At 40.0% G+C, this 21,504-nt stretch overlaps 1 protein-coding gene and 1 pseudogene across 5 annotated transcripts in view; one reads left to right on the top strand and one right to left on the bottom strand.

The window, feature by feature from the left end:
- Positions 1-21,504, bottom strand: part of ANO4 (anoctamin 4) — a 406,193-nt gene that overhangs the window by 216,884 nt on the left and 167,805 nt on the right. The gene's annotated exons all lie outside the window — the stretch shown is intronic.
- LOC100999501 lies at positions 17,905-19,651 on the top strand (annotated as a pseudogene). Its single transcript, XR_002515812.2, has one exon. The product of XR_002515812.2 is annotated as a heterogeneous nuclear ribonucleoprotein A1-like (transcript).

The following is a 21,504-nucleotide window of genomic DNA, read 5'->3' as shown; positions in this document are numbered from 1 at the left end:
ATATGAAGTCCAGAGAACAGAAGCAACCATGTTTTAAATTCTTAAGGTATGCATCACTCAAAAGTAGACATCCTTAGTTACCAAGACAAGACTGTTATGAATCAGGATCCAATCAGTCGAATCTGAAGATTCTTATAAAAATTCTTTCCAAAATGCTGGGAATATGTGCACATATTTGGCATGCTGTTGCCAAAGCAATAGGGCTTAAGAACTACTGTTGGGGTATCTGGAATTTCAATAAAAATCAAGAACTTTCTCCACAAGATTCACAGATAGGCCAAAGTCGTTGGCTGAACTCACATTTACACTCTTGATAACCTTAGAATTATATGCATCTTGAGAACTATTTTATTCAGAAATATTTCAAACATACCAAAAGCAAAACGAATAGTATAATGAACTCCATGTCCTCATCAACCAGTGTCAACAAATATCAAGACTTTTCTAATCTTTTTTCATCGACCCCACTCCCTTTGTTGTTGGTTTGCTTTTTAGATACTGGAGTATTTAAAGCAAATTCCAGTTATCATGTCAATCTCCTCAAAAGTATTGATTACATCAGCTTATATAGATTACATCATTAATATGGACTCCATCTACTGATGCATATCAACTGTATAAAGAAATACTGAGTTCAATGTGTATTTTTTTAAAACACTCATTGATCACCATTGGAGGTTCCTAAGACACCAACTCATTACTCAGAAAATTAATAAAGGGAATAAAGCAAGCATTTATCCTGCCTTTCCTTTACTAACCATTTTTTATTAGTTGATGAGGGAAAGTTCTTCACTACAGAAGAAATCTTGCTAAGAAATACCAATAAAAAAGAGAATTAAAAATTATTTTAGAGCTACAATAAGAAGTCTACTAAAAACCCAGAAACAAGGAAAATAACAGCTCTGCTAAGAGGTAAACTGCAAAATCGACAGTCATAGGTCATGTCAAAGGTAAGAAGAGTTACCTTAAATTTTCCCAGGGGAAAAAGAAGATATGACCTGGGCCAATTTGCAAACTCTAGCAAATCTTAAGGAAGGATGACTCAAATCAGATTAGGGCTTGATCAGCCAGGAAATCATTAAAACAAACAGTGTAATAAACATAGGCAGTGCTCATCTAAGAAATATGCTAAGCTCAAGAATTCCAGTTGCACCACCAGACAGTCCTGACATACATGATTTTACTTTCCTTCATCCATTTAACTGTCCTCATTCTAACAGTGCTCACCAGATAACCTAAAGATTAGGATTTGGCTTCCAGTGCAGGAAGAGAGTTTTCACACTAGTGTTCCTGTCTACCTGGCAGCCAGGAGTTTCAGTGTGAGCTAACAGATGGACATCCTGGGCTTCCACACTTCTACCACCACATGAATTGCTTGGTATGAGTCTGTCCCCAAGATGTTGTTTCTAAGCCCACAATGCTGTGAGCCTAAGCCTTGGTCTCAGGAGATTCACCTAGGTTAGGACTATCATGCTGGGTGGCCCCTTGGGAGATAGGCTGGCAAGCTGCCCCCAGGTAATGCATGCCCTACTCTGATGCTCCGGTGCCTACACAAGTATGAGCCTTCTACTCCCAGATGTCTCTCTCCATAAGTAAGACAGACACCACAGCATCAACCACATGCATCATCCACATCATGGTGGAGTGGTTTTCTTCCACTCCACCATCCTCTGTGCCACTGGTGCATGTTCCCCATTTCCACGGAGGTACAAACTGAACCATCTGTAGACCCATCAAGACTCCAGAAGAATGCAAACAGATTTGTGGGTGACAGATGAAGGGAAGGGGAGAGACATTTTAAGTCAACATCAGATGACACATGCACTCTCAGTCTGCAAATATGAAATAGACTGCTCTCCTGAAAACATTTCTTCTTTTCCTTTTTGCAGAGGCTTATTGGGCTGAGGAGAACAGGATTCTGACTCAGCACAGCACTTTTAGCTTTTATATAACTTTTCTGAAGGAAGCACAAAATGACGTAAATGAGAATAGAAATTATATCATGGAAATAAATGGCATAGGTACTTGAAATTGTGTTTTTAAAATATAAGAATGTAGATCATAGCAAAAAAATGTTAAAAATAAAAAATAATTCAAGAATATTACCAGGAGAAGATAGATATGAGGAAAATGGGTATGTTACATGGAAATTTGGAAGGAATCTTTAATGCCTGAGAAAAATCCATGTTCTTCCTCTAGGAATTAAGGGTCCTCAAAGTACAGATAAAGGGCCTAGCCTAAAAGAGCTCTCCTCACACAAAGGCTAAGTCAATGGTAGAAAGAGAGATTTATAAATAAATAGCTAGTATGCAAGATAGAAAATATACTCCAGGCATTTGAAAATGTTAATATTTATAGAACATTCTGAAGTCACATCTTTAGAAATGAATTGTCAGTCAATAAATTACATCATCCAATTTGTTCTTAGTCTAAAAAATTGTTGACACTATTAAATGTCAGGCACTACACTAGATATTGATCATTATCCCATTAATGTATCATCACAACCATAAGAGCCTGAGAATTGGTATCTACGTTTTACAAATGGGAAATCTGAGGCTCGAGAAGTTACTTGACCAAGGTCACACAACAAAGTGAGTAACTGATATTTTAACCTTGTCTTTTTCCACTATACCATGCAGTCTAATGGATTCAATACCAATATAAATATTCATTGTTTTAAGCCTGCATTGGTTCTGAATAGTAACTTAACAGAAATCTATCCTGGGTGGGGGATAGATTGGAAGCACAGAATGTTGAGAGTCCTTTGGCCTAAGCTCTTGAAGAACTGTCTGTTTCTCCCCTCTCCCATGCTTGACCCATGGCATCATCCAGGCTGAAATGTCCTCCTGATTCTTGATCAGCTGTCAAAGACCTTAGTAAGAACTATCTAGAGCTGTACCTTCCCCTTGACACACTTCAGTTCCTCTGACCCACTACAGTCTCTAATCTTGCAATTAGTTCTTATCATGTAATGCCCTTGAACTCTCATTCATCCGCCAGTACATGGATGGTCCATTTCTCAAACATTCAAGAGTCTCTAATGACAAAGGTCACATTGTGCAGTTTTCTGATTCCTTCATCATCTCCGAACAAAGTACCTTCCATCGGGCAGGTGTGGGGCGATGATCCTCCTTCAGTCCCTTTTCCCTCTGCACTTTGCACGCTACATGGTGTAGACACCTTGGACATAGACAGGGCACAGTGGCAAAACCCAGTCAAGGAAATAACACTGAGCACGCTTACCTGTGCAGCAAATTTTTCATTTAGTGCTTCCTCTTTTATTGTATCCTCACCGTCTTTCCTAGGCTCCCTGAGGCCAGAAACTTAGCTGCCTCCCTCAGCCTCATCAGATAGCTTCCTCTCCAACTCAGCTGAGCAGATGGGGCCCAGGTGATGTAAAGTTTCTCATCTTCCTCCTTTCCACCTCAAATAATCATTACAAAAATACCTTTTCCTGTTGAGACACATCATCTACCTTACTTGATAAAAGACCCAAAGTCAGAACTTGGGAAACACACACCCTGGGGGATAAGGTGAGGTTAGTACAAAGTAGTGGCTAAAATGTGGATGCTGTAGCCAGAATTCTCGGCTCAAATCTTGGCCACATCATTTACTACCTATGTTACTTAGTGCATTTATTTAAACTTTTGCCTCAGTTTTTTCACCTGTAAAATGGGGTAACAATTCATACCTCATAAGGTTTTGTGAGAATTGAGTTTATATCTGCAGAGTGCTTATGGCAATGTCCAGCATAATGAGTCCTCAGTGTAAGTTAGCTGCCATCATTAGCTTCTGTCATATCAATGATTCTCCTCAATCTTTGTTTTTATCCATTAGGCTCTAGCGTTTACACCACTGCCTCTGCTCATCTGTTTTTAAACTCTTGCTTTGGCTTTCGTTTTCATGACACTTAAGCTTCTTGCTACCTCCCCTTACCTTTTTAAACTCTTTCTGTTCCTGTTCCCAAAGGTGGGATTAGTTCCCAAAGCCCGATTTAACAAATTACCACAACCAGGATGGGTTCAAACAGGATTTTATCATCTCACAGTTCTGGAGGCCAGGTGTCTCACACCACGGTGTCAGCAGAGCTCTGTGCCACTGCTGTATGTTCCCTATTTCCACAGAAGTGCAAGCTGAACATCTGTAGGCCCATCGAGACTCCAGAAAGGCAGACAGAAGCTCTGGGGAGAATCCATTCCTTGCCTCCTTCAGCTTCTCATGGGTGCCAGCATTCCTTGGTGTTCCTCGCCTTGTGACAACATCACTCCAATCTTTATCTCTGTGATTATATCACCTTCTCAGTGTTTGTGTCTAATCTCCCTCTGCCTCTCTCTTATAAGGATGCTGGTTGTGACATTTAGGGACCACCTGGATAACTGAGGATAATCTCCCTATCTCAAGATCCCTAACTAAATCACATATGCAAAGACTCTTTTCAAATAAGGTAACACTTGCAGGTTCTGGGAATTTAGAATGTGGACAGATATTTGAGAGGCATTATCAGCCCACCACTGTGGGCATTTTCCAAAGTTTTGATTTTGGCCTTTACTTCTCTCCATCCTGTCCATCCTTGGGGATCTTATGCACTCCATATCTCCATCTGTAATCTCTGTGTGATCAGTTCCCCAAGTCACACCTACCACTGTACTCTGTCTCCTAAACATCAAGCCTACATTTCCTGCTTGGTCTGAGTTTTCTCTCCAGACACTTGATGAGTACATGGGAACACAATGACTAATATTTTAATAAATAAAAATCAAAGGCCGGGCACAGTAGCTCATGCCTGTAATCCCAGCACTTTGGGAGGCCGCGGAGGGCGGATCACCTAAGGTCAGCAGTTCGAGACCAGCCTGGCCAACAGGGTGAAACCCCATCTCTATTAAAAATACAAAAATTAGCTGGGCATGGTGGCAGGTGCCTGTAATCTCAGCTACTCGGGAGGCTAAGACAGGAGAATTGCCTGAACCCAGGAGGTGGAGGCTTCAGTGAGCTGAGATCTCACCACTGCACTTCAGCCTGGGCAGCAAAGAGCAAAACTCTGCCTCAAAAAAAAAAAAAATCAAAGCTCAGATTTTCTTTAAGACTCTCAAATATTTTCTTTACTTCTCAAAAATCCTACCTAAAAAGTGAAAATTTTTCTGAAAAACATAAAATTCTTAGGTGTTCTTTCTCTCTGCCCACTTCCAAGGTACACTATTTCTGGCTTTACCGCACAGTTAGCAGTGTGCCTGTGTAAAAATGATTTGCTTTCATCCAAATGTCATTTCTGTGATTCAGAAGGACTCTATGCCACAGGAACATGTGTCGTTCTGTCAATGTTTTACAACTCGCAGCGGTGCTGTCTATGTGTTGCATTACTCTTCCTGTCATTTCTTAGGTAAATTACTTTTCAAAACACTGAAAAACTATGTTTTGAATGTCACCACCACACACAAAACATAAGACTCATCTATTCTTAATTTAAAAAAAAAAAGAAAAAGAAAACCTTGTAGAAGGGAAGATTTACTTCTAGTTTCCTCTTTAACTACAAAGTGGAGGGTAAATCCAGTGCTTCAACTTCCTGGAACACTGACCAGAAGGAAGGTAGGAACTCTCTTGGTTACTCTCAGGTCTGAATTTACTTTTCCAAACTTTCTGGAGCTTTTCTAATATCCTCTCTTATGTGGCTCAAAGGACACTTGACAAAATGTTTGTAAAACAGACTGATACCCTCCCGCATCTGAGGGAGGAAAAAGCTCAAACACATAGGAATACATGCAGAAGAGGAAGCACCTCATGTGTCATTAGCTTAGGTATGTTCCCATGAGGGGGGCAGAATTTGTGCTATCTTAGTTAAGTGAGCTCCAGTGGACCCATAGAAAACAGGTTCGGAGGAGCATTGAGCATCAGAATTGGTGGGTAACTGAAAGTAGGTGCATTTCTGAGAGTGGTATGAGCTCTAACCCATGTAGGACCCCCCTGCCCGACCCGGAGACCTGAAGATAGGGTGTTGCTTAGTCTCAGCATGGCTGATGACAGAATTTGCTACTGCCCAACCATCCTCCACCACACCACGTCCTTGGCCCTGTCATGCCTCCTTTTATTTCTCTTCTCACTTTGTGTCAGGCTATTTGACAGATTAGCATCAGCATGTCACAAAAATCTGGCAGTACCAACACATCAAAGCCAGGAAAAACTTTCTGCCAAGATGCTTTCATTTGTAACTCTGTTACAATTATGTCTAAAGCCACGTTAACTGAGCATTTAAGCGCATTGAAAAGAAACCAAAATGCTAAGGACTAGATATAATATTTTCTAGATCTAACCTTTGGCTCAATATCTACACGAAGAATTTATAGATCAGAAAGGGTAAGAGCCTGTAAGAATGTTTGACCAGCATTACTTAAATTCAAATAAAGTGCTGCAGTTAGATTATTGGTGCTTTCTCTCCTTCAAATCCTCCTCTAGATTCTTTACAGACTTTTTGTAACTTTTTCTTTCTTGTTGCTGAGGCTGAGTGAGAGTCTCCCTTTTATTCCCCCTGCGACCGAATTCTATTAGGACTTCATTTCAAGAAACCACAGTGGCAGAGTAGATTATTGCCCCCGATTCGTAATTCATACTTTCTCTCTGTCATGTGACTTGTTAGTACTTCCCAATAAAGAGAGAAGGTGTATTCCCTGCTCTATTGGTTTTGGACTTGGCCATTATGACTTGCTTTAGCCAAGGGGATGTTAGCAAACAGATGAAAGCAGAAATGTGCTTATGTGGTTTATGCTTGGTCTCTTTTGCTTCTGCTATTATCAAAAAAAGCACATGTCCCAACTAGCCACGGGTCTCAGAAGGAGACACAAGAGCAAACCCAAACCTGATCTGCAACCTGGACCAAGCCTCACTCAAACAAGGCAATATCAGGCAAACAAGAGCTGCCTGAAAAAAACCCTGAACAAAAAGACAAAGGTTTCTAGGTGTGAACCACTGAAATTTGGCGTTGTTGGTTCATAGAAAAGACTTGATGAACACAGCTCCAATAATGGTCTCCATAAGGTGAAAATGAAACAGTGCTGGTGCTTACAGTTTGGTCCTAAGTAGTGAGTTCATGAAAAAAAAAAAAAAAAAAAAATCCTCCTTCTTGCCTGAAATGCTCTCTTTCATAGCCCTAATCTAATATATTCTTCTAAGATCAGCTCATTCATCACCCTTCTGAAGAAATCCCATTATTCCCAACCTCCAACTCTACCAAGCATCCCCAGAACCCTCAGTTCACATGTCCCTCCTCCGCACTCTGTTAGCACCTGGTACATACCTACACCAAGACCTACCCACCTGTACTGTAATTATCTGCATATCTGTCCCATGAATGTGGGGCCAGGACTGTGCCTTATTTCATGCCTATCACAATGCCTAACTCACAGTAGACACTAATGTAAATAGTTCCAGAAAGAAACGGAGGGTGCCAGGGATGGCAGGGAGCTGGCAGGGCAGGCACCAAACAAAGTACAGTCGGCCCTCCAGATGGGACCTGCAGATAAGCAGGTCCCATGTCTGTGGACTAAACCAACCTCGGATAGAAAATATTCAGAAAAAAAAACAACAATTAGAACAACAATAAAGGAAAATAAATTTTAAAATATAGTATAACAACTATTTACATAGCATTTACATTGTACTGGGTATTATAAGTAATCTAGAGATTATTTAAAGTTTATGGAAGGATGCACATAGGTAATATGTAAATACTTCGCCATTTCATATAAGGGACTTGAGCATTTTGGTATCTGGGGAAGGGAGGGAGGTGGTTATCCAGGAACTAATCTTTCTAGGGATACCTAGGGAAGACTACAGGTAACTAAACTCAAATATTCTCGAATGTCAGACTTCTGTTACGCTGATTTTGTCTGGAGAGTGTTCAGTCCCTGGGAGATAAGCTGAGACCTTAGAAGAGGGGGTGAGTAAGGGGAAGTGGTCAGTGAAGACAACCTTGAATAGCTTAGCCTTCCCACTCTCCTTTCCTCACCCCCACAAGCCTATCTACAGTGAAAATAACCTGAGATTTTTTAAAATTCATAAACAGTGATTTAAAACTCTTTAAATGTAGTAAATAGCCAAAGGAGATGAAAGTAGTATGTCCAAGAGATACCAGTACTCCAATGGTCACTGTAACTTTAGACACAATAGCCAAAATACAGCCATAATGTGGAATCTAAGTATCTATCAATGGAAAAATTGACAAAATGTGTGGTGGATATATTCAAAGACATTCTATTCATCCTTAAAAAGAAAAACAAGGGGTCGGGCACCGTGGCTCATGCCTGTAATCCTAGCACTTTGGGAGGCCGAGGCGGGCAGATCACGAGGTCGGGAGATCGAGACCATCCAGGCTAACACGGTGAAACCCCATCTCTACTAAAAATACAAAAAATTAGCCGGGTGTGGTGGTGGGTGCCTGTAGTCCCAGCTACTTGGGAGGCTGAGGCAGGAGAATGGCGTGAACCCGGGAGGCAGAGCTTGCAGTGAGCCGAGATCGCGCCACTGCATTCCAGCCTGGGCGACAGAGCAAGACTCCATCTCAAAAAAAAAAAAAAAGAAAGAAAGAAAAACAAGGAAAATCCTGTCATTTGCAACAATATGGATGAACCTGGAGGACATTATGTTAAGTAAAATAAGCCAGTCACAGGAAGACAAACTCCCCATGATCTCAGTTATTTGTGGAATTTTGAACTCGTAAGTAGCAGAGAGTAGAATGGTGGTTACCAAAAGCTGGGGGGTGGAGCTCGGTTGTGGAGATGTTGGTCAAAGGATACAGAATTTCATTTAGACAGGAGAAATAAGTTCTGGGTATCTATTATACAAAATAGTGGGTATACTTAATAACAATGTATTGTATTCTTAAAAATCACAGAGTAATTTTAAGCGTTCTCACCATAAAAATTGATAAGTATGTGATATAACATATGTATTAATTGACTTGATTTAGCTATTCCACAATGCATACACATTTCAAAACTTTATTATATGTGATAAAGATACACAATTTTTATTTGTTAACTGAAAATAAGTACATAAATAAAATATTAAAATAAAAATAAATCTTAAAAAATAATGTAGATGTCATTGGGTAATTAATTGCAAATTAAAACAACAGTGAGATACCACTGTACACCTATTAGAATAGTGAAAATCAAAAACACTGACAACATCAAATGCTGGCAAGAACACAGTGCGACAGGAACCTTCATTCACTGCTGGTGGAAATACAAAATGGTACAGCCACTTTTTGGAAGACAGTTTGGCAGTTTCCTACAAAACTCAACATACTCTCGCCATACAATCCAGCAGTCATGCTCCTTGGTATTTACCCAAATGAGATGAAAACTTATGTTCCCACAGAAACCTGCGCATGAATGTTTACAGCAGTTTTATTCATAATTGCCAAAACTTGGAAACAACCAAGATGTCCTTCAGTAGGGAAATTGACAAATAAACTGTGGTACATTCAGACAATGCAATATTATCAGCATTAAAACAAAACGAACTGTCAAGCCATAAAAAGACATGTGGGAACCTTAAGTGTCCATTCACTTACCTTAAATGTTCGAGAACCATTACTAAGTGAAAGAAGCCAGTCTGAAAAGGCTACATAGTACATAATTCCAACTATATGGCATTCTAGAAAAGGCAAAACTATGGGGACAGTAAAAAGATCAGCGGTTGCCATGAGGAAAGAAGAAAGGAGGGAGAAACAGGCAGAGCACAAGGGATTTTCGGGGCAATAAAACTACTCTGTTTAATGCTATAATGGTGCACACACATTGTGATAAATTTGTCAAAACCCACAGAATGTAGAACACCAAGAGTGAACGCTAATACACACTATGCACTCTGGGTGATGATGTGTCAATGTAGGTTCATCAATTATAACAATTGTACCACTCTGGTGTTGGAAGGTGATAATGGAGGAGGCTATGCACGTTTAGGGGCAGGAGATACATAAGAAATGTCTGTATTTTGCAGTCAATTTTGCTGTGAACCTAAAACTGCTCTAAAAAATAAAGGCTATTAAAAAAAAAGATACTATTCACTGCTGGTAAAAACATAAGAAAACAGGGGCTCTCAGACATGGCTATCTTACCACTCGCAATCAGATCATTAGACAAAACTAAAACTTTCATACCTATATAAGAAGGTTTCTCTCACAAATATTTAATATATTTCAAATTGCAACTAAATGTTATTTCTTACTACTTAAAAATAGCATCATCTCTTTGGACCCAATAATTCCACTTCTAGGAAGTTATCTCAAGAAAATAAGACATACTAAGAGTTACATAAGAAAATGTTCCACTCAAACGTTTTTATAACATAGGGAAGCAATAGAGAGACTGACTTTTGTGTTGAGTGGATATTGGTGCATATTCTGGGTCTATCTTGTAGTAGCTGTGGAACTTCTGATGAGTTATGATTGAGTTACTATGTGAGCTTCAATTTCTTCTTTTACAAAATGGGAGTTTAAATTCATATTTCAAATATTCATAATAAGGGCTAAAAAAGTATGTGTTCACGCAGCATGGTGCCTGACATACTCAATAAATAGTACTCAGTATCATAATTATAATTAATATGGACATAACTATAATAATTATTATGATTATAGCAATATTAGAAACTAGAAAAATAACTGTTAATAGGGCAATAGTTAAATATATTATGGTCCACTGATATGTCAGAATGCTATCTAGCAAACATGTTGGTGAAAACTGGATTTTATGGTATGAAAAATTCATTTATTCTTCAAATTCATGTATTCTTCCATTTACTTATTCAGTCAGTCCTTATTGATTGTCTTTGTCATGTGAGCACTGATTTATGAGGATACAGAACATTAAGTGTTAAGGCTGAAAGGGATGAATTTCCAAGGTATGCATTTCCCCCAGCCTGGGCCTCATTTTCCTTATTTGTAAGCTGAAAGGCTGGAGATGGTCCCTGTGCTGGTGATGTTTTGTGGGCCTACACCTGCTTCAAATCCATTATCCACCTGTTTTGTGTTCTGTGAAGGTGACTCCTTCATCACCTGGGCTCCCTCACAGGCCTCCAGTTGGCCTCAGCCAATGGAGGCACAAGAAGGAGCTAACGGTTGGGAGGAAAGAGAGGCTGAGTTACTTCTTCCCTGCTCCCTTCCTGTGTTAATACTTGTGAGGACCCTAGCCATTTGGAAAGCCCTCTGCAAGGTCTACCCCTATTGGGTAGCCCCTTTCCCATGGCTCCTGCTCTTGAGTGGCTCCAATAATTGCCCTTGCCTCTTGAGGCATGTTTTATAAAGGCTCCTCACCCTTGCTAGACCCTGGGTGCTTCACCATCTCTTGTTAATTTCCATAACCCAGCCATTCCTTTGTAACATAAGAAGTTTCTTTATTAAAATCTGTTTGTTTGTTGGAATTCTGATTCCTAACTGAACCCTCACTGCGAGAGTCTGGGAAATCCACCCCTTTCCATTTTAACACTTAATGGTTCTACATCCTATAAATCAACTGGAACATACTGAAAACTTCCTTGTAAGGTTCTCAAATACATCACATTTGCTACCGTTTACCTTTATTTCCCAAGATTTTCTCATTTGGTGTCAATTTGGGTCATCTTTTTCTCCCTCCCTGCTCTGAATGCCAATCTAAATCCTGAATTTCTCACTTTGTCTCACCCTGTGATACTTAAAATTTATCTTAAACCTTTACATTCTCACTCAGGGAAATACTTAGGGAGCAGATATTGATTTCCTGTCACCTCACAAAAGTTTAAGGGTTTTCCTTGCGTTCTGTGGACTTAGGCACAATGTAGCCCACCCTTGACCTCCCACAGCTAGACAAACTCTATATCATCACAACAGGAAATTATCGCAAGAGATATTTAAGGATGCGAACTAGATAGAAGTAGGCAATTGTAAGTTTATGGTTTAAAAGTAATACCTTGGGAAAAAGGTTCTTTCTGAGATCTTCAATTATTTATTGATTTATTCATTTAATAAATATTTGTCAAGAGCTTTCTCTGTGCCAAACACTGAGGATTCAGAAATTAAAAAACAGAGTCCTTGCACTCATGAGCTCACTGTCTAACAGAGGCATTTCCCAGTACTAAAGCAGCAAAGGCAAGGACAGCTAATGCACTTCACAGGAGGACATGACATCAATACTTCCTGGGTTTTAGAGAGAGAGACAAAAAAGAAAGAAACCCAAGGTCATTTGGTTTCTCCTTTAGGAGCAAGAGAGGCATCTCTGGTTTTCCCAAAACAAATTTAACTATTTGGCATTTTTCATAAGAGAGTAGCATGGTCAAATATTATCACACCCTAGGTAGTCAACAAAAATAGCTGAGTAGGAACTAGGTATCTACTTCACATGGCAAAACCCATGCATCATGAAAAAGTATACTCTGCAATCCTATATTTCAGTGGACCACTTATTAAATGAGACCACCAAGTGAGCTGCCTAAATGGCTTAGGAATATTATTTCTTAAGATCCTTGGACTCAATTTCTCAGCTTATCTTGGCAGTCAAAAAAGTGCTTCTCGAAGTGAAACATGAAATGGTTTACTACCAGAAACATCAAATGATAAGCACTAACCCCCTAAAGGGAACATTGCTTTATATAAGATTTTGGTCACTTAGCCAAGTGAGCAAAATGTAGTTTTAAAAAAAAATTTTACAGAGTAATCTATTGCTCCCAACAACTATGGAGACCTACCCCTGCTAGGCCGAAGGACAGAAACGAGGATGATAAAGGCAGAATCTATGTCTACAAGAAGAGATCGTTCTTGCCAGGAAAAAAGTTGTGCAGAAGTGAGTCTAACAGAAAAAGATGTCAAAGATGCACAAGGTAGACTATGTAATCTCCAAGAGGGGAAAGGGGTCAGCACATTTTTTTCTGTAAGGAGCCAGAGCATAATTTATTTTGGGCTTTGTGGGCCATATGGTCTCTGTTGCAGCTACTCAACTCTGCTATTGCAGACCCAAAAGCAGCCATAGACAATACATAAATGAATGAGTGTGATTGAGTTCTAATAAAACTTATAAAACTAAGCAATGGGCTGGATTTGGCCTGTGGGTTGTAGTTTGCTGACCTCTGGCTTACAGGGTTCGGGGAAAAGCTACCAGGGAAGGCTTCACAAAGAGAGGGGTGGGTACTGTCACTAAGCCTCATTGCTGGGTAAATTTCTCATAGGCAGAGATGGAGGAGAAGAGCATGCCCCCCGTGGTGAAGGTTCAGGTATGAAAAAACAAAGCTCATTCACGAAAGGAAAAGATGTCCTGTTTCAAGCATGTTTAAGATGCGTGAGCAGTAACTGGCTGTTAAGACTGAAAGCAACGATCTTGACAACATACTTTTGTATGAAATTTTTAAATTTTTAGGGAATTCCTGAAGAAAACTCACTTATATGCTACCCTGGATGTAGTCTCCAGGCTAAGACAGCAGAGAATCACTTAAGATGTGGGAGCAAGGTGGAAGGGAGGGGCGGGTCCAGTGGTGGGGGTTGCATAATCAGAGCAAAGGTTTAAGAATACTGTTCTACTTCAACTGGGGCAACAAATCAGGGTAACGGCCATAGAAACCTGGATCAGAGCAGTGGAAGTGGGGACACAAATAGATTAAAAGATAGTTTGAAAGTAGATTCTTTAGTATTTGATAACTTTTTTGATGTTTGGTAGTAAATGAGAGGGAAAGAATAAAAATTGACTTTGGATCTAAAGACAGTAATAGAAATAAGAACACGGATGCAATATTTCAGTAGGCAAGATGTTAAGTTCAGCTTTGTGGCTCCCCTGGGACATCCAAACAAAAATATTCACCTGGTATTGCCAGAAATAAAGGTATAGAGCTTGGAAATGCGTCCAGCTGGAGTTTTTCGCCTACGGATGAATGCTAAAGCTTTGAGAGATGGTGTAACTTCTGAAGAAGAGACAAGAAATCACAGATAAAATCTTGAGAGAATTTCTACCAGCAACCAAAAGGAGAGTAACCAAATTCACAGCAACAATGGTTAGCATGTACTGATGGTTTACTATGTCTCAGGCACTGTTCTAAGAGTGATGAATATATTAATTCATGGAATCACTATATAAATCATATGTAGTCCAGGCACATTCTTTATCCTCCTTTTACAGATGAGAAAATTGAGTTACAGAGATAGTGAATAACTTACCAAAGGTCACATTTATGAGGCACAGCCTAGCTTTGAACCCAGGCAGCCTGGCCAGCAATACTGCTCTCAGCAGGAGAAGGCAGTCCACTGGACTGAGTGCTAAAGGAAGGTCAGAGAAATTGAGAACTGAGAAGAACAAGGTTTAAAGTGGACTGAGACAGAAATGGGTGTCAGGACACAAGAAGCTGAAAAATAAAAAGATGGGCTGGTAAACAGAGGAAGTGCCGACAGTGAATCCAATACTGAATTTTGGTTGTGTGGTAGACAGGCTCTGCTAAAATGTCCAACTCTTCATCTCTGGAACCTGTGAATATGTCACCTTACATGGGACTAACAGGGACTTTGCAGATTTGATGAAGGACTTTGAAATGGAGATATCCTTTGGATATCCTGGGATATCCAAAAGGAAGGGGGGCAATCTAATCACATGAGATCTCAAAAGCAGAGAACCTTTGGTGGCTTGGATCAGAGAGACGTTACGTTGCTGGCTTCAAACATGAAAGACGGACCATGAGTCTAGGGATGTGGCAGCTCTAGAAGCTAGAAAAGGTACTGAGGCTGGGCGTGGGGGCTCACGCCTGTAATCCCAGTACTTTGGGAGGTCAAGGCGGGCAGATCACCTGAGGTCAGGAGTTCAAGACCAGCCTGGCCAACATGGTGAAACCCCATCCCTACTAAAAATACTAAAATTAGCTGGACATAGTTGCGTGTGCCTGTAATCCCAGCTACTCGGGAGGCTGAGGTGGGAGAATCGCTTGAACACAGAAGGCAGAGATTACAGTGAGCCGAGATCACGCCACTGCACTCCAGCCTGGGCAACAGAGAGAGATTCCATCCCAAAAAACAAAGGCCATAAAACAGATTCTCCTCCAGAGTCTCCAGAAAGACAGAAGGAACACAGCCCAGCTAGCACCTTGATTTTGGCCCAGTGAGACCTGCACCAGTCACCTAACTTACAGAAATATAAGATAAATTGGTGACATTTTAAGGCACTGTTTGGTCATTTGTTACAGAGGCAATAAAAAACGAATACAGGTCCCCACGTCTACTTAATCTAATCAATATTCTCAAAAATGCCCCTGGTCCCTCAGCTTAACCCAGGTCACAGCTACTGATAGGCCTTCCCCAGAGTCAGCACAGCCTCCAACGCAGTGGTCATAGGGGGCCCTGTGGAGGAGGGAGACTGTGAAGCTGGCCCTGTCTCAATTTCCTTAATCGATATTTAATTTCCTTAACTGACCATAAGACAAATGTTAATTTAGAGAAGTCTAAAAATTTATCAAAACTCCAGAATGCAAGCCACTAATTATTTACTGACTACAGTTCTATGCTAATAATGGTGCAATTAGATCTTTAGCCATACAATGTGCCTCTATAAACAGCTGGTTTAACAAATGTTTGAAAAACAGGAACAACATGACATTAAATTGCATGAACTTTGAAATGTAACTTTTTAATCAAATTTACAATGATTAATTCATAGAACCCATATACGTTATTTATGTGATTTGAGTTATAAAGTTTATCTTGACTAATTTCAGCACTGACTTAATTACATTTCTGATACGGTTAATAATAAATGAAAATCCCTCTAGAGGACAACTGTTGTATTTTAAGGGCCATTTGAAATGCCTTAAAATATTTAAAAATTGTGTTCCATTTTCCCTATTTAAAATAATTTACCCTGTACTTATTTAGCAAAAGGATTTGAGATAGCTCAAAACAAGGCACATATCCACATTGTCATTCCATATGATCTTTTTTAAAAGTTGTTTTGTCACCATTGCTTCCTACTGCTGAAAGTCTGTCCTTAAAGTCAAATTTCAATATATTGAGTCAAGCAGCAGATAGCAATGTGAATAGTGTAAGCCTACACTATCACATTTTGCCAGTACCTAATTTAGTAAATGTGGAACAGCAAGATCAGGTCTCATTAAAAATGAGGAGGGAAGGAGAAAATAAACATGACATTACTATTGTTTTAATTTACCTACAAGAGGCCACTGATCCCAAAATTCATGGACATTAAATACTTTATCAGTAGGCTATCTGTCTCTCAGACTAGAGGTCAGTAAGCAATGGCTCCTGGGCCATCTGGGCCACCATCTGTTTTTGTAAATAAAGTTTTATTGAAACACAGATACATTGGTTTACTATCATCTATGGCTGCTTTTGCACTATAACAGAGTTAAATAGTCATGACAGAGACCTTATGGCCCTTAAGGCTGAAAATATTAACTGATGTTTACAGAAGTTCTCCTACCTCACTCTTAGATCAGTAGGTGCTAAGGTATTTGGAAAACATTGCTCAGATATTGGAGCTACTGAAGTAAACTCTCTCTCAAATGTTTTACAGACTGTATTTGTTGTGTGAAATTTTAGACCTTACTAGCCTGAAATTCAAAGACTTTTGTACTTATCTCCTCTTGCTTTATTTTGCAAGACATGGCAAAATACTTGTTTAGCAGCTTGGCTTTTCCATAAATGAATGTGGCGGTTAGGCACACAACAGGGATCAACAAAGAGCATAAACAGAGCTCCAGCCGGGTGCGGTGGCTCACACCTGTAATCCCAGCAATTTGGAAGGCCAAGACGGACAGATCACCTGAGGTCAGGAGTTCAAGACCAGCCTGGTCAACATGGAGAAACCTCGTCTCTACTAAAAAATACAAAAATTAGCCAGGTGTGGTGGTGGGTGCCTGTAATCCCAGCTACTCAGGAGGCTGAGTAAGGGAGAACTGCTTGAACCCAGGAGGCAGAGGTTGCAGACAGCCAAGATCATGCCACTGCACTCTAGCCTGGGGGACAGAGAGAGACTCCGACTCAAAAACAGAAACAAAACAAAACAAAACAAAAAACAGAGTTCCAGAAGATTGCCAAAGGCTCACATCATCTAGTGGGTGGAGCTATAATCATCTTACATCATTCATGGAGACAAAACTGAACTGGATATAGGGTAATAATAGCTCATACTGAGATATCGTGGTTAAAAACATGGACTTAGGAGCCAGACTGCAAGAGTTCAAGTCCTGCTTCCAATACTACCAACTATGTGTTTTTAATTAACCTCTAGAGGTCTCAGTTTTCTTATCTACAAAATAGAGATGATGATATCACCTACCTCATAGGATAGAACAGATTTGGGCCTATAGCAAAGACCATAAAAGATGCTGGTTATTCACAATTATATATTAACAGTGTTGTTATTGAGAAACATTAATGGTTCAGAGTGTAGGCTCTGAAATTGGCCTATGTAGCTCGACAAGTATTCTGGTTCTACCCCGTTCAAGTTGTGTGACTTGGTACAAGTAAGTAACTTGATCTAATTATGGGATTAATAGTAACATTTACCCCACAGGGTTGGTTTTAAGATTCTATGAGTTAATACATTTAGTAATGCCTAGCACACAGTATCAGTAACTAACTCAATAAACATTAGATATTTTAAATATTATCAGTATTGGTATTATTATCATTAACATTTTCATTATTGTGCATCAGGCCTGATGCTCCACATTATGAGGTCAGTATGCCTATCAACACCACTTTAAGAATAAAGCAATTTAGGCACAGGGGAGTTAAGTAACTGGTTCCATGCATTGAATTCTTAAGTGATGGAACTGAAATCTGAGCTTTTCTAAAGGCAAGATTAGGAGACCTTTGGGCCTGCATCATAAGAGAAGCAAATTTCTTCAAGGAAAACAGGCTGATTAAGAAACAGTGTTGAGATACGTTCGTCAGCTTGCTCCTTTCTGCCCGTGGACGCCGCCGAAGAAGCATCGTTAAAGTCTCTCTTCTCCCTGCCGTCATGTCTAAGTCAGAGTCTCCTAAAGAGCCCGAACAGCTGAGGAAGCTCTTCATTGGAGGGTTGAGCTTTGAAACAACCGATGAGAGCCTGAGGAGCCATTTTGAGCAATGGGGAACGCTCACGGACTGTGTGGTAATGAGAGATCCAAACACCAAGCGTTCCAGGGGCTTTGGGTTTGTCACATATGCCACTGTGGAGGAGGTGGATGCAGCTATGAATGCAAGGCCACACAAGGTGGACGGAAGAGTTGTGGAACCAAAGACAGCTGTCTCAAGAGAAGATTCTCAAAGACCAGGTGCCCACTTAACTGTGAAAAAGATATTTGTTGGTGGCATTAAAGAAGACACCGAAGAACATCACCTAAGAGATTATTTTGAACAGTATGGGAAAATTGAAGTGATTGAAATCATGACTGACCGAGGCAGTGGCAAGAAAAGGGGCTTTGCCTTTGTAACCTTTGACGACCATGACTCCGTGGATAAGATTGTCATTCAGAAATACCATACTGTGAATGGCCACAACTGTGAAGTTAGGAAAGCCCTGTCAAAGCAAGAGATGGCTAGTGCTTCATCCAGCCAAAGAGGTCAAAGTGGTTCTGGAAACTTTGGTGGTGGTCGTGGAGGTGGTTTCGGTGGGAATGACAACTTCAGTCGTGGAGGAAACTTCAGTGGTCGTGGTGGCTTTGGTGGCAGCCGTGGTGGTGGTGGATGTGGTGGCAGTGGGGATGGCTATAATGGATTTGGTAATGATGGAAGCAATTTTGGAGGTGGTGGAAGCTACAATGATTTTGGCAATTACAACAATCAGTCTTCAAATTTTGGACCCATGAAGGGAGGAAATTTTGGAGGCAGAAGCTCTGGCTCCTATGGCGGTGGAGGCCAATACTTTGCAAAACCACGAAACCAAGGTGGCTATGGTGGTTCCAGCAGCAGCAGTAGCTATGGCAGTGGCAGAAGATTTTAATTAGGAAACAAAGCTTAGCAGGGGAGGAGAGCCAGAGAAGTGACAGGGAAGCTACAGGTTACAACAGATTTGTGAACTCAGCCAAGCACAGTGGTGGCAGGGCCTAGCTGCTACAAAGAAGACATGTTTTAGACAAATACTCATGTGTATGGGCAAAAAACTCGAGGACTGTATTTGTGACTAATTGTATAACAGGTTATTTTAGTTTCTGTTCTGTGGAAAGTGTAAAGCATTCCAACAAAGGGTTTTAATGTAGATTTTTTTTTTTTGCACCCATGCTGTTGATTGCTAAATGTAATAGTCTGATCGTGACGCTGAATAAATGTCTTTTTTTTAATGTGCTGTGTAAAGTTAGTCTACTCTGAAGCCATCTTGGTAAACTTCCCCAACAGTGTGAAGTTAGAATTCCTTCAGGGTGATGCCAGGTTCTATTTGGAATTTATATACAACCTGCTTGGGTGGAGAAGCCATTGTCTTCGGAAACCTTGGTGTAGTTGAACTGATAGTTACTGTTGTGACCTGAAGTTCACTGTTAAAAGGGATTACCCAAGCAAAATCATGGAATTATTGGTTATAAAAGTGATTGTTGGCACATCCTATGCAATATATCTAAATTGAATAATGGTACCAGATAAAATTATAGATGGGAATGAAGCTTGTGTATCATCCATTATCATGTGTAATCAATAAACGATTTAATTCTCTTGGAAAAAAAAAAAAAAGAAACAGTGTTATGTATTAAAACAGTTTCTATGACAACTGCTTTTCTCTCTTTTACACAATTGTGTTTGATTATAAAAACTCTACAAGTAGAGAATGTTAAGAGTTAGGAGAAAGCTCACTGATCATCTACTCCAACACCCTCATTTTCCAGATGAGGAAACTGAGGTTGAGAACAGTACAATGATTGGCTCAAGATCACACAACAATTTCAGCAGCAGAGTAAAAACTAAACTCAGATCTGGCCTCAACCAGATACCATCACAATCCATGGCTAAGGCTTAATGGAAAAACTTAAATGAAAATCCTGTTACATTATGGTTTATTTGTTATCAAATAGTGGAGAATTTGAGAAGCAAATGCTTGGAGCATATTCTATAAACAAACTCTGAAGGACAGGCATCTATGTTCACAAAATCTGGCCCCTTCTAAGAGTACACTAGACAAAAACATGCATTGTTGTGGGGATATAAAGAGGGGGATTTTAGAGCCAATGATCCATGCATAAATATCTTCAAAGATCAGACAGACTAAATACCCTCGTAGTGCAAAGACCTGGCTAAAAGTTACATTCGCCATATAGACATCTTTTACTGAGGTCTTGCATATGGGCAACAACAGTGAGGACCTAGTGGCAGTGACCTTAACTTGCCCTCCTCACGTAATCAAATCATCAGGAAGACACATGATCAAGCCATTAAAAAACATATGAAAGGCAGAAGCAATGATTCATGCTGCTGTTTAGATTTAAAGTGAGAATAAAGTTCTAATGCTGTGATTTTATTATTTTATAAATTAACTTTGCAGCATTGCAACACTATATTCTCTGCATTGTCATATAATATAGTGATTAAGAACAGATTCTGGAGCCAGACCCTCTGAGTTAAAGTCTGGACTTGCTCTGCGACCTTGAATGAGGCACCTCTATGCTTCAATTTCCTCATCTGTCAAATGAGGATAAAGACAATATCTACTTTATAAGTTATTATGAAGATTAAATGAATCGCATGCTTAGAAAGGCACATGTCTCTAACAAACACTCAATAAATATTAGCCATTGCTATTACTATCACTGCTATTACTGAGACATGACCTGTAGAATTTAACTTCAGCCTTCTGGAAAAGCTCAGATACCAGTCAGTATTTCCTGTTTTGAGATGTTCTTCAAACTCTGACCTCTAATAACCTCCCAGAATAATCCCTGTTTCTCAATTCTGTCCGTACCTCCTTCCCCTATGTTACCCACATCTTCCTATAGCCATGCTAAACTACCCCTACAATGTGTACTGTGCTGTAACACAGCTCCAAGATCATGTGTGTGCCATCCTCTCTAACTGGAGTGTGTTCTAATACCCTCAAAGCCTGGTATTAGACAGGCTTTGACAAATTCCATTCCTCCTTCAATAGCTCAACCCTCATCATCCTGGAGTGCCTTCCCCAACTCCCCAGCAGATGAGGTTCTCCTCCCTGTGAACTTCAGTGAAATTTTACATTCTTCTATTATAACCTGTGTCCCATTACTTTGTAATTGCCTATACAAATAAAACTGCTCCTCTGGACTGTGTTCTTTCATTAATATAAACCACTTGTCTGATACTTAGAAGGCATTCAATAAATTTCCGTGGAAGGATGACAAAAAAGAGGGATTGGAGGAGCCAATTAACAGTTGTTGGATGCCTACCATGTCCCTACCATTTTGTCTGATGCTAGGAATACAAGATAAACCAGAAATGGTTACTGCCTTCATTTTTGCTGTTGGCAAAAATGTCCGTGTATCTTTCTCTAAAGAATACATAGAATGCTTAACTTTTAATTCATCTAGTATTTATTAAGCATTTAC

Source organism: Papio anubis, chromosome 9, assembly GCF_008728515.1.
Source record: "Papio anubis isolate 15944 chromosome 9, Panubis1.0, whole genome shotgun sequence".
Lineage (NCBI taxonomy): Eukaryota > Metazoa > Chordata > Mammalia > Primates > Cercopithecidae > Papio > Papio anubis.
This window is presented reverse-complemented; position numbering and strand designations above follow the sequence as displayed.